The sequence below is a fragment of the Xenopus tropicalis genome, chromosome 8 (assembly GCF_000004195.4).
Source record: "Xenopus tropicalis strain Nigerian chromosome 8, UCB_Xtro_10.0, whole genome shotgun sequence".
NCBI lineage: Eukaryota > Metazoa > Chordata > Amphibia > Anura > Pipidae > Xenopus > Xenopus tropicalis.
The window spans coordinates 66,963,280-66,975,532 of NC_030684.2; positions in this window are offsets into that span (position 1 = coordinate 66,963,280).

Genomic DNA, 12,253 nt, shown 5'->3' on the forward strand with positions numbered 1-12,253 from the left:
TCTTGCAACCCTTGGGATAACTATCTATGCGTGCAGCATCTGGAATAGCTGCCATTCGGCACAGTGCACTTTGTATCTCCTTTGGGTTTGAATGCTGTGCTGATAGCAGGAGGGAAACAGCTGCTCCCCTCAGGCTTTCCTTTTTCCACGTTTATGGAATTAATGCAATACACAGAGGACACCTGCATTTTTCCCAAATAAAGCAGAGAACTCAGCCAAAGCCATTTTCCCAAATGCCGCAGAGCATTCCACAGAAGGCAGTTTTTTCCAGGATAGGGAATAATTAAAGAGGTAAATGAACTGAGACCACATCTGGGTCCTGGCACTTTAAGGACTTGAATTACAATTTTTCCACAAAAGTTCACATGTGATGAGTCAGTCAATCACCGCTGTGTCACATGCCCCACAGTTCCTAATTAAGGACATGCAAATTAGGCTCCAAGTATACAAAATGGAGGAATGTGCACATAAACCTGCATGTAGAGAGGGAATCACCATGCATACATTTGTAGCACAAAGAATACATACATAACTGCTGCATTATGAGCATTGAGACTGCACTGGCTCTTTTTAATGTATTTGTTATTATTTCTACACCTTATTAATAAATAATAGACAGAGAGAAAATGTATTTTTTGTGCTGGATGCAAGGTTATGGCTGGGGTCCTGTGCAGTGCATATTTTATATACTTTGTTGTGCCTTTTAATACTATGTAAAGACATAGTATTAGCCTGAGAATTCTAAACTGTATGTTTAATACAGGGTTGTGGCTGTGGCCCTGCATGCTGTACAATATATAAATGAAGGGTATACAAAGGAAATGTTCTGTGAATGCCACACCTCCTCTGATGAAGTACCCAGTGGTGCGAAACGCGTAAGTAGGGTGGAGAATGGGGACCAGGTGGCACTGGTATGCATCTGTTTGTCATTTGGTATAGTATGGCTTATTTTTTATTTTATTTTTTTAAATAATTAGAACCAATAAATGTTTGCATGTTTCACTGTTAAACTTGTTGTTTATCTATATATTCTATACCTTATTATTGTATATATATTCTACACCTTATCACTGTATATGGCATAGTGCGCTGACACTGCAGGAGCCTCTACAGCTGCTGTTATTAAGACCAGATACAGTATAATCACATATTGGTTTAGCTTTCAAGATCTCAGCTTATGTGAATGGAAGACCTTTTCCATCTAAAAGGGGTCTAGCATAGAGCTTTGGTGCCTTCCTTTATAGAGTAAATTGGAAACTGGGGATAATAAATCATTTGGATGAGCCAATATTTTCTGTGGGTATGGATTTGTGGTGAAAAAACTTCAACAATCTGCTCTAGAATTTAGCTATGTATTTAGTTTTACTGGGGAAAAAATTTATGCGGGAAAAAAATGCTCATGGACTTCAATGCATTTGGAATAAGAAAATTATGAAGGACAAATGCTTCAATGCATTTGGTGAAATTTTGGTGAAATGTTATTATGCTAATTTTTTCATGGTTTTGTGAAATATTTGGCAAACCAAGACAGTTTTTACTGTATATCAAGACATCACAATTTATTACTTGCAAAAACAGAATGCTTAAAGCCCATTGCCTACAGTAGCATTACTGGCATGTCTGGGGTTAAATCAATGCACATACAGTAAGTGGTCCGTCACAGTGACCTTGGACAGAAGTACGAGAATACTAATGGGTACACAAGCCTGCCCCTTAGTGCTCTTTGAATTCAATTCATTCAAAGAGCACTCCTGTACAGGGCTGGGGCCACACTCTGCACCTCAGCAATTTCCATGTCTGAGTGACACACAAGTTAGGGGATGGGTAGGATGAGAGTGGGGAGGGACAACTAAATGCCTCCCATTCGCCCACTCCCTCTTGAATTCAGTGCTGCTGAATGCAGACAAGATTATATTTATTGGGAGGGTCTCTAGGCTCTGTCTTGGAGTGCAGAGAACTTTGGCAATATTCCTACATGCAGGGCAGCTCGCATAGAGCAAAATACATGGTAAACTGTGCCTGTTTTTTCCATTATGCATCCTAACCTGTACATAATAAATAAATTACATCTATTGCCTATTGCTTGTGGACAAAGGCCTTCATGGAAAGCCCTTTCAGCATTCTTAGAACCCCCTTTAGATAGAGGTGACAGAGACTTAACATGACCTGAAAAAGTCTATAACTGGACAATATAGATAAAAGAGACGTAGGTTGCTGTATTTTCAGACAGCTAGCCTACTCTCTATGCAAGCCTACACCTTTTAAAGCAAGGAAAATAAAGGAATTAATAAGAATAAGTGGACTTTTTTATATACTTTTTCCATATTTTAAATATTGAATGAAACTTAAAAGCCAGTAGAGTCCATTGTGAGCCGATATTTTATTATTAACGTTTTACTGTCATGCTTTCTATTTATCACCCCTGCTATTCAGACCACTGCCTGATTGATATGATCAGTGGGTCCCTAGCATCCACATGTTATGTTAAAAGTGGAAAGATGAAGAACAAAGAGTTGCAAATATTGGCAAATGGATTTGCAACTCTCTGAGACCTATTCACTCATGTCATGATCTGTTTATGACACATTTACAAATATGGGTGGAAAAGAGAAGTGCAGAAGCAGGGCAGACAAGGACAGAGAACGAGTTCTGCAGAAAAAGATTTAAAAAAAGATTTAAGCATAAGCTGCAAATATTCAGTAATGATGGAGAGCCTATGAAGCAGGCATATACCATATAAAATCCCGTTATTAAAGGATTTAAAATCCAAAGTGCCTGCAACATTCTAAAGTGGACACAAAGCACATCAGCAGGAGCCGTACCTTTTACTGAAGCTGCTTCCAGATATGGTCTTGCTAATACTCTGCCTATTGCTAAATAGAGTCCTTTAACCACATCCCAAGGACATCAGGCCATGTTCATTTGGTGACCAGGCCATGCTCTGTGCTGGCTTTGTGTAAGATTATCACAGGAGGGTTGGGGAAGGTGATAAGGAATAGTGGCTACATCTTAAGAAATGTAACATTTTATGCAAGGGAGGATGAAGCAAAAGTAAAGTAAAAATACATTAGTCTCTTATATTCTTTTTGGGCAATTGACAGTAAAAACCCCAAGCAAATATTGTGCCCATTCAGTCATCATATTAGTCAACTACAACTTCTTAAAGGAGCAGTTCAGTTTAAAAATTAAACAGGGTAAATATATATAGGCTGTGCAAAATCGTCTCGAAAATGATTAGTAATGTAATCTACTGTTAGTTAGTCAGGGACTTAAGGGGGGGCACATGGGACATAACTATGCAGTTAGTTTGCTCTTGATTCTAAGTACGATTTTCAGATTCAAAAGCAAACCATTATGTCCCGTATGTATGTATAACTTTATTTATAAAGTGCCGCAAGGGTACGCAGTGCTGTACAATCAAACAAATCAAACAAAATACAAAATTACACATAGGGAGGACAAGTGTTATAATAAATAAATACAATAAGTATATATAAATGCACAGGGAATAAGTGCCATGTGGTATGAGACACAGTAGGAAGGAGGTCCCTGCCCCATAGAGCTTACAATATGTCCGCCCTTCAAAGTCACTGATTGGTTACTGACAGGTTAGAGAGTTGCAAAGGAGGAAGTTATGTTCTGGCTATTACGTTAGGCATCTGGTCACTCCTGTCTTTATAAATGACATTTTTGGCTAACTAACTATATAGAAAACATTTTTTATTTTGCACAGCCTATCTGTTTACCCAGTTTCATTTTTTTTACTGAACAATTCCTTTAACCGACCATTTCCAACAGCACAATTAACGTTCATCAAACCTTTTTCAGATATGATTTGCATTAGGTGATACACCCATCTGATAATTTCCTGGAGCAAATGGCACTGTAGGAAGCAGACATGGGTATAGGCTGTCTATCAGCATTCAGTTGCAGTTATGTAGTATGCATCTTTGATAGAAGCAGTACAGCATTGCAAAGGCATAGAGATTAGCTAATTGGATCCTGCCGGTGGTACAACCATGTATGTTTGTGAACTAGAAACAGAAAGGTTTCCCATATGTCAATGGAATTAAAATATCAGATTGCTAAGGTCACAACAGGTTACCTTTCTAATGCAGACATTTAACATGAACAAAAATCAAACTAGTAACTGACATTTGAAGCTTATAATATCTGTTAAAAAGAATAAAATGTGAAGGGTCATTCTTGTGCTAATATAATAAAGATAACACAGTTTGCTTAATTAGTTTTCAGTGCAGTAAGATTATATTGCTTGCTCCTGTACGGACAGGGTAACAATGGACTTTCATATACGCTGCCTTGGGACACTGCATAAATAGTCTATAACTTTATATTTGTCTCTCTACATCTAATGTATAAATTATTCATAGAAACATAGCAGGGAACTGCTGATCCAACAATCTTCATTCTTAACAGAAAACTGAAGTACTGTATGCAGCAATTTTAAATAAAATAAAAAAGATGGGAAAAATGACATATTGCCTCAGTTCTGGATGCAAATGCTTTAACCATTGTTATGGGAAGAATAAAAATGGCAGAATTCTACACTGAATAGGACTTCTTCCACCAATACTTGAAACAAGAATTGGCTGGCCTACTTTTTCTTTTTCATTTCTTTCCTACTCCTTGAACGACTTTTATATTAAGTTGTTGCACAAAGAATAACCTTCCTTATTGGACCTCGATAAAATGGCTGGTAATGTTGGACATACCAGTTATAGGAGTTGTATTAGTAAAGTTCAAGATATTTTAGACTTTGAGTTGTGGGGAATTTTTCGAGATTTGGAAGACTCATTTGAATTGATAGGCAGAATAAGATTTCACTGTGTTTAAGTTGTTTTTTCATGTTTTTACCCAATTGAGTTTTCAAGTTTCATGGTTTTTAATAAATAAGCACACATTCTTGCAAGTTTTCACTTTTTTTATGGAAAAAAATCGAAAATCTAAATTTCATCTTTGATAAATATGTTTCCAAGTCCATAGGACTTCCTATACCTGGAATATGGTGGCAAAATCCCTTCCTTTAAACAGAACCACCATCCAGGAGCTATGGAACAATTCTTCCTTAGGTAGATCCTCGGACTTGGGTACTCTGTATGGTGCAGGCTCCCACATACTGTCTCATGATGCTGCTCCTACCATTCCAGTTGGGCCCTCTTTGTGCTGCAGTTGCAAGTCCCAATATCTTGGCTGCTTGAATAGGTTATCCAACTCAAACTTCCTTTTAACTTGTCAAGAATTATATATGAAAATTTGAAAGCCTACCAGTCAAGGTCCTGCAATGATTGCTTTGCATAGATATAATGCAAAGCAATCATTACAAGAATTCTTATCATTGGAAATATTACCTGGGATCATCATCTAACCCAAAAACTGATGCAAACATACTCAGGTTGCTTTTCTGAGCTTTTTTGCAATTTACATTGTTTCTATGATTGTTGGTTTTTGAGATATTTGCATTTTGAGAGTGCTAATAGCAGGCTTTTAGCCCAACTGAAAGTTAGCAATGTGAGGGCTAACTGAATCTAGAAAGTGCATTGAAAATGCATAGAAAGAGTTACTGACACTCTGGGCATTCAAAAAGCTGTTGAGCTAAATCTCCCCGTAATGCCATCCCACTGGCTAGAATGTAAATCACTGGTGGGAATGGCATACACGGTGCCACAATTTGCCACGACTAATCTCCCTGTGTGTCACGGCCCTTAAGCTTTTAAAGAATTCAATTTATTTATTGAAGCCATCATTGTTTTAAAGCTGTATAAGATACATGATGTTTTTTAGACAAAACATGCAGGAAATGTGTTTCTTTAAATGTTAAACCTGAGCAGTAGCATGAATTTTTTTCAGTGCACCTATGATTCAAAAGCAACCTCACTATATTTCTATTTATTGTAAGAAAAAGTGCATAGGCCACTGCTAACAAAACAGATGTGGTTATTTAGTATAGTACAGGTATGGGATACCTTTATCTGGAAACCTGTTATCCAGAAATCTCAGAAGGCCATCTGCAATTTTAAGCAAATAATTCTAATACTAATGATTTCCTTTTCTCTGTAATAATAAAACAGTACTGGTATGGGATCTCTTATCCGGAAAACCATTATCCAGAAAGTTCCGAACTACGGAATGGCCGTCTCCCATAGACTCCATAATAAGCAAATAATTCTTATTTTTAAAAATGATTTCCTTTTTCTCTGTAATAATAAAACAGTACATTGTACTTGATCCCAACTAAGATATAATTAATCCATATTGGAGGCAAAACAATCCTATTGGGTTTTATCAATATTTAAATGAATTTCAGCAGACTTAAGTTATGGAGATCCAAATTACGGAAAGATCCCTTATCCGGAAAACCCCAGGTCCCAATCATTCTGGGTAACAGGTCCCACAAATGTACCTTGTACTTGATCCTAACTAAGCTGCAGGAATCCATAATGGTGGCAAAACAATCCTATTGGGTTTATTTAATGTTTAAATGATTTTTAGCAGGTATGGTGATCCAAATTATGGAGAGCTCCCTGAGCATTAGATCCCACAGCTGTATCTAAATGCCTGTCCCCTTTCTCAGCCTTATAAAGCAGCTTTCATGTGGTGCAGCAACAATGCACCAGGAATTATTTTCAGATTAACAACTATGCTGATGACTGATACAGATAAATTATGATCACAATTAAATTTTTATTAAAATGATTTCTATAAATGTAAACCATTAATTTTCCTTTGATTCACCTACAATTTGTCCACGAGTCTGGGATTCTGTGGCTAAATAAGAGCTTAAGTAGACACAAATGTGAATGAGTATAAAGAGGGTTGTGAATTAATGACACAAAAATCGAAGGATGATTTGTCAGCCTCTAATCACTACAATCTTTACATATCACGTTTTAAATGAAACTATTCACTCATCTCTAATGGAACACAATCCCCTCTGTTGTAGTTAATATAGCAGCGGCAGAGAGTAATCATGGGAGTATTTTATTGTCTTTAAAGCACACAGAAAGGCATCTCAGCAAGAAAAAGTATATTTTATTTGTAAATTGTTTCATTGTTGATGTGTACAGGCAGGGCTGCCTTCAGGGGGGGGGGAGGGCCCCATGAATATCAGCTTGGGAAGTGGGCCCGGTCACGTTGATTGCATAAGTTACGTATAAGTTACGTATACAATTTACATAATTTATGTTTTTACGCCCCACAAATCCAGGCCTGATTAAAACTAAAAAAATATTTGTTGAATTATTTGCTATGTAAACAGTGTAATTTTAGAAAAGAAAAAAAGTACACTGAAGTACATAAAAATCTTAACAGTATCCCTTTAAATTTTCACCAAGGGCAGCCATGTGTTGGGCCAAAGATAAAAAGAGGTAGAACCTGAACGTGAATATCCCCCCCCCCCCCCCTGCACCTTCTGAAGGGAGTTGCTCTATATTATTACTATATGATTGGTACCTGTGTACTTACTCATATGTCCTGATAAAACCATGTTGTATAGGTAGAACTAAAAGAACTGTAAGACTGAGAATCTGAGCATATACATAATGTCAAGATAAAATAACCAAAATAAATCAGCAATTCTAGACACTATAAAGAGATTCATAACAGCGATCCTAAGGGTACAATGTTTGTAGCCCTACAACAAAGACCCTCCAGTGCCCTGGCCCGCTCCCAAATTCATCTACCATCCTCACCTGTCCCTTTCTGCACTACACATTGCACTTTATATTCGATATAAACTATATATAGTTTTGAAGGATTTTAACTCTTTGTGTTTTAGCTTGGTTGCTGATTGAGCTAAGGGGGTAGTACTCTTAAGGTATCATCATTGATACCATATTGTTTTTGTTGACACATACCCCACTCATTTAATGTAATTTTATTGGTATTTATTTTGATTATTGAAACTTAGCAGTAGCTGCTGCATTTCCTACCCTAGGCTTATACTCAAGTCAATACGTTTTTCCAGTTTTCTTAGGTAAAATTAGGTACCTCGGCTTATATTTGGATTGGCTTATACTCGAGTATATACGGTATTTGTATATGTAGATTTTAAGTTCCTTTTAATTCTCTGCATTTTTAATCTTCCATATATTATTGAAAATGGTGGTGTTTGCTATCATTGCTGCACTTTTTTTAGGTGCACCTGTTACTTTTAGAATAAGATTTTAGTGGGGTTACCATGGTGATGACCCTCATGATGCTCATGTACCTTCTGTCTGCATTAGAGAAAGAAATATCCATTTGGACTGTCACCATGGTTTCTCTTTTCCCTTTCCACATGTATATTAGCGTGTAGGTGGGAGGAGGGACGTAAGGACATATCTCACATTGTCAGGATATTAGAATCACCTTGCAGAGCTAATTGATTATGTAAAGGATATTCACAGATGCAACCAATTACAAGAAGGGGCCGCTGTTGGGGTCACTATATGGGGATTTGAGGGTAATGTGAGGGTGTTAATGATATTCCTTCTAAAGAACTGTAAAATTGCAAAATGTTTTCTGTAATGCTGTGAATATAAGTGGTTGAATGGACACTGGGGGTCTGCTGTATTAAATTTGTAAAAAAAAAAATGGTGCAGGTATAGGATCCATGATCTTGAAACCCATTACTCAGATAAATTATGGGAAGGCTGTCTCCCACAGACTCCATTTTAATTTAATAATGTCATTTTTTAAAAATGATTTAATTTTTCTGTAATAAAACAGTGCCTTGGACATGATCCCAACTAAAATAGAATGAATCCATACTGGAGGCAAAACAATCCTATCGGGTTTAATTCATGGTTAAATGATTTTCTAGAAGATTTAAGGTATGTAAATCTAAATTACAGAAAGATCCCTTATCCGGAAAACCCCAGGTCTCATATATGATGAACTGGTTGCCTCAGTCATAAGGTTTTGGTTTATTTTTCAATTAAACAGACAGGTGCGTGCACACTATAGACATTCCTTTTATGTTTGCCATACTGCTCATTTGCAGATTGTGCTGTATCCTGGTTGCTCAGGTATGTAAGAATTGTTGATGATAAAAGCTCCCATGGATCAAGATTTTTTGCTATCAACTTCTATCACATCTTCTTGCAGAAACATTTGGGTACTTGAAAGTCATAAGATTAGTATGAGTTTTAATGAAAATATTTGTATCAGTCTACTTACTCTCAAGTTCTTAAGGGTTCGGGAAAATGTCTGAATTGTGCCACCACAGAAGCCAATGGGAACCTCATTTATAAACATTTTTCTCTGGTGTTTTCACACTTGACAAACTTGACGTGGAAATGAATGCACTACTTACAAAACACAAGAAACTAAATGAGGAAATCCCTCTAGAGAGATCTGAATGTTTTTCGTTTTATACTAAATGTGCACTTGAAAGCACAATAATGAATATGTCTTTAAAATATAATATGGATAAAAAGAAAAATGGATACTATACCCACATTTCATTTTAATGGAACTTAAAACAAAATAAGATGGATGGCAAGAGGGTCCCATCTTTAGGGTTATTGTGCATATAAGCCTGAATATATGCAGTATATACAATATTTCTGCATTGCATTGCAACAGAACAGCAACTTCTATTTTAGCAATCCTCTCCATTAAATACAGATTGTCAGACAGACTCAGCCCAAGGCAGAATGTAGGATTAATAGTGCTGTATTGTAAAACAACAACCAAGGAAAGGGACCTGGGAGTCATTATTTCAAATGAATTAGGTAGGCACGCAATGCAGCAGAGCAGCAGGGAAAGCCATCAAGTTAGTTGTTCTAAGCTGTATTGTTCTTTATAATGGAAACTGGAATGGTTGCTTTCAACTGAAAGTTTGCATTACTTAAATACAGTAATTTTCTGAACTGCTACTGAACTTTATGTTACAATAATTGCCATTAGATCACTACTTTTACTTTTATTTTTTCTATTTCACTGCAACTCTGTGTAAGTGTATATATATCCAGAATGCTCGGGACCTGGGGTTTTCCAGATAAGGGGGGTCTTTCCGTAATTCAGATCTCCTACCTACAGTCAGCTAAAAATATTATTTAAATAGTAATTAAACCCAATAAGATTGCTTTACCTCCAATAAGGATTAATTATACCTTATTTGGGATCAAGTAAAAGGTACTGTTTTATTATTACAGTGAAAAAGGAAATCATTTTTAAAAATGTGAATTATTTGATTAAAATAGAGTCTATGGGAGACGGCCTTTCCATAATTCTGAACTTTCTGGATAATGGGTTTCTGGATAAGGGGTCCGATACCTGTGTATATATATATATATATATATAATAGAAAGAGTGCCACACACACACAGGGACTTGATACAAAAGAAAAATTCCAACGTTTTGAGCACAACCAGTGCTCTACCTTGTCCCTGAGGAAGAGCACTGGTTGTGCTTGAAACGTTGGATTTTTTTTCAATGAAAACACTTTCTTTTGTATCAAGTCCCTGTGTGTGCGGCACTCTTTCTATTATATTTTTGTTTTTGTATAGGGTGCGCGGCTCCTCCCTGTGTACTATATATTATACATACAAAGAAAGTGAGAGTTCTTGTGATTTATTAGTGTACAGTATATGTAACACTGTTAACAATGTGATTTGTGCTCTGGATCACAAAAGAAGAATCCCTGTCTTCCTCCTACCTTTTTCAATCAGGGTGACAGTACTAACCAGGAGAATGTAGTAGAAGCAGAAACTGTCACTGTTCAGGGTCCATGAGGTAGTGGGGGCCCACTGGGGTACCGATTGATGAGCAGTTTAAATATATTTATGCATGAAAAATGTTATGTTCCCAAAGTTTGCTGTAGGCCCCAGGAACTTCTTTTTAGACCACCATCAGTACATATATATCTAGCTGCTGTGCTGTTCTCCAACTTTTTCCATGTAGTTGGCAGATGTTTCAACTGATGAAAAGTTTGTGAGCTACATTATTTTAGAACATTATTTTAGAGCCATCAATCTTTTGGACACCTTTGTTACCTGTGAGGCATTAGTTTTACTGCCATCGAATAGGGCAATAAAGATAGGTAACATAGCTTTCAATATAAGAAGCAGAGTTGCAGTAAGGTCAGCGGTAATACATACCCAATAGTTATGGTTTGCTAAAAATGTGTCTTTAAGAGATCATGGAATCATTAATTGATTAGAATGGCAGCCAGACAGTTTTGAATTACAAAGTTTCTGGTATAACCATAATGAAATGCTGCATAGTTTAAAGAATCTACCCAGAAAAACAGGAATTTCTTTAATTATGGCTGCCAAGCCCTAGTTACCCTATACCTGTCCTTTCTACTTTCCACTGCTTTATAGCTAGGCTGCCATCTTGTCCCTCCATCAAGCTTCAAGTTGATCTTCTGTGAAAACCCTAAATCTCAGTTTTGAAGATTCCCAAAAGTGACATTGCTTCCCAGAAATTAAATTATTAGTTGAATTAACAATCCAGTTACTGGAACAGAGAAGGCACTCTGATTTCAAAAGCAAAACAAATGGCCTCATAGCATTCCATTCCCAAACAATTGTTTTACTTATACAGTACTTAGAGCCCATTCAGCCATAAGGTGAGAGGCTGTGCTGTGGAGGATTGCTGGTTGGGTGTAAAGGCCCCATCCAGTCTGCATAGATGAAGTTGTGCAAGTGCTGGAGGGCACTGGATTACTGCTGTGATTTTGTTAAGGCCACTGGAATAACAGCTTTACAGTAAAGGAGAATCCATATGCTATCCGTAGCCATCTGTTTATTTTTTCAGTACAGGCAAAATTGTAATTTGCCTTTTCTGTGGCTCTTATTACTTTAGTTGCCAGTTGTGGGCCTACCCTGAATGATGTAAGATCAGACCCCCAATATCAGATCATACTCCCAAATTATTGTATGGGATTATCAGACATTGACTGTGGTGCTTAATACAAGAAACACCACAGCTAAAAAGAGCTTTATAATATCTATCTTTATAGGTTCTTTGTTTTTTGTCATGTCTGGCTGCTCTGAAATCACCTGACCCTCAACAATGTCAAGTCATGCCTTTACAGACAACCTGAGAAACCCTGCAACAGGAAAACTGTTGTTTTATAGATTGCGGTCCCTTTAATGAATGCCCAACTCTAACCTTAGAAACACATGTATGAACAATGGGATAGCTGTGCTGTATCTGCACTATATTATTTGTATGATGTACAAAATGAATGAATGTATCGTTGAATGTTTTTTTCCATTCAGCTATACCACAGTAGGATTTTGTG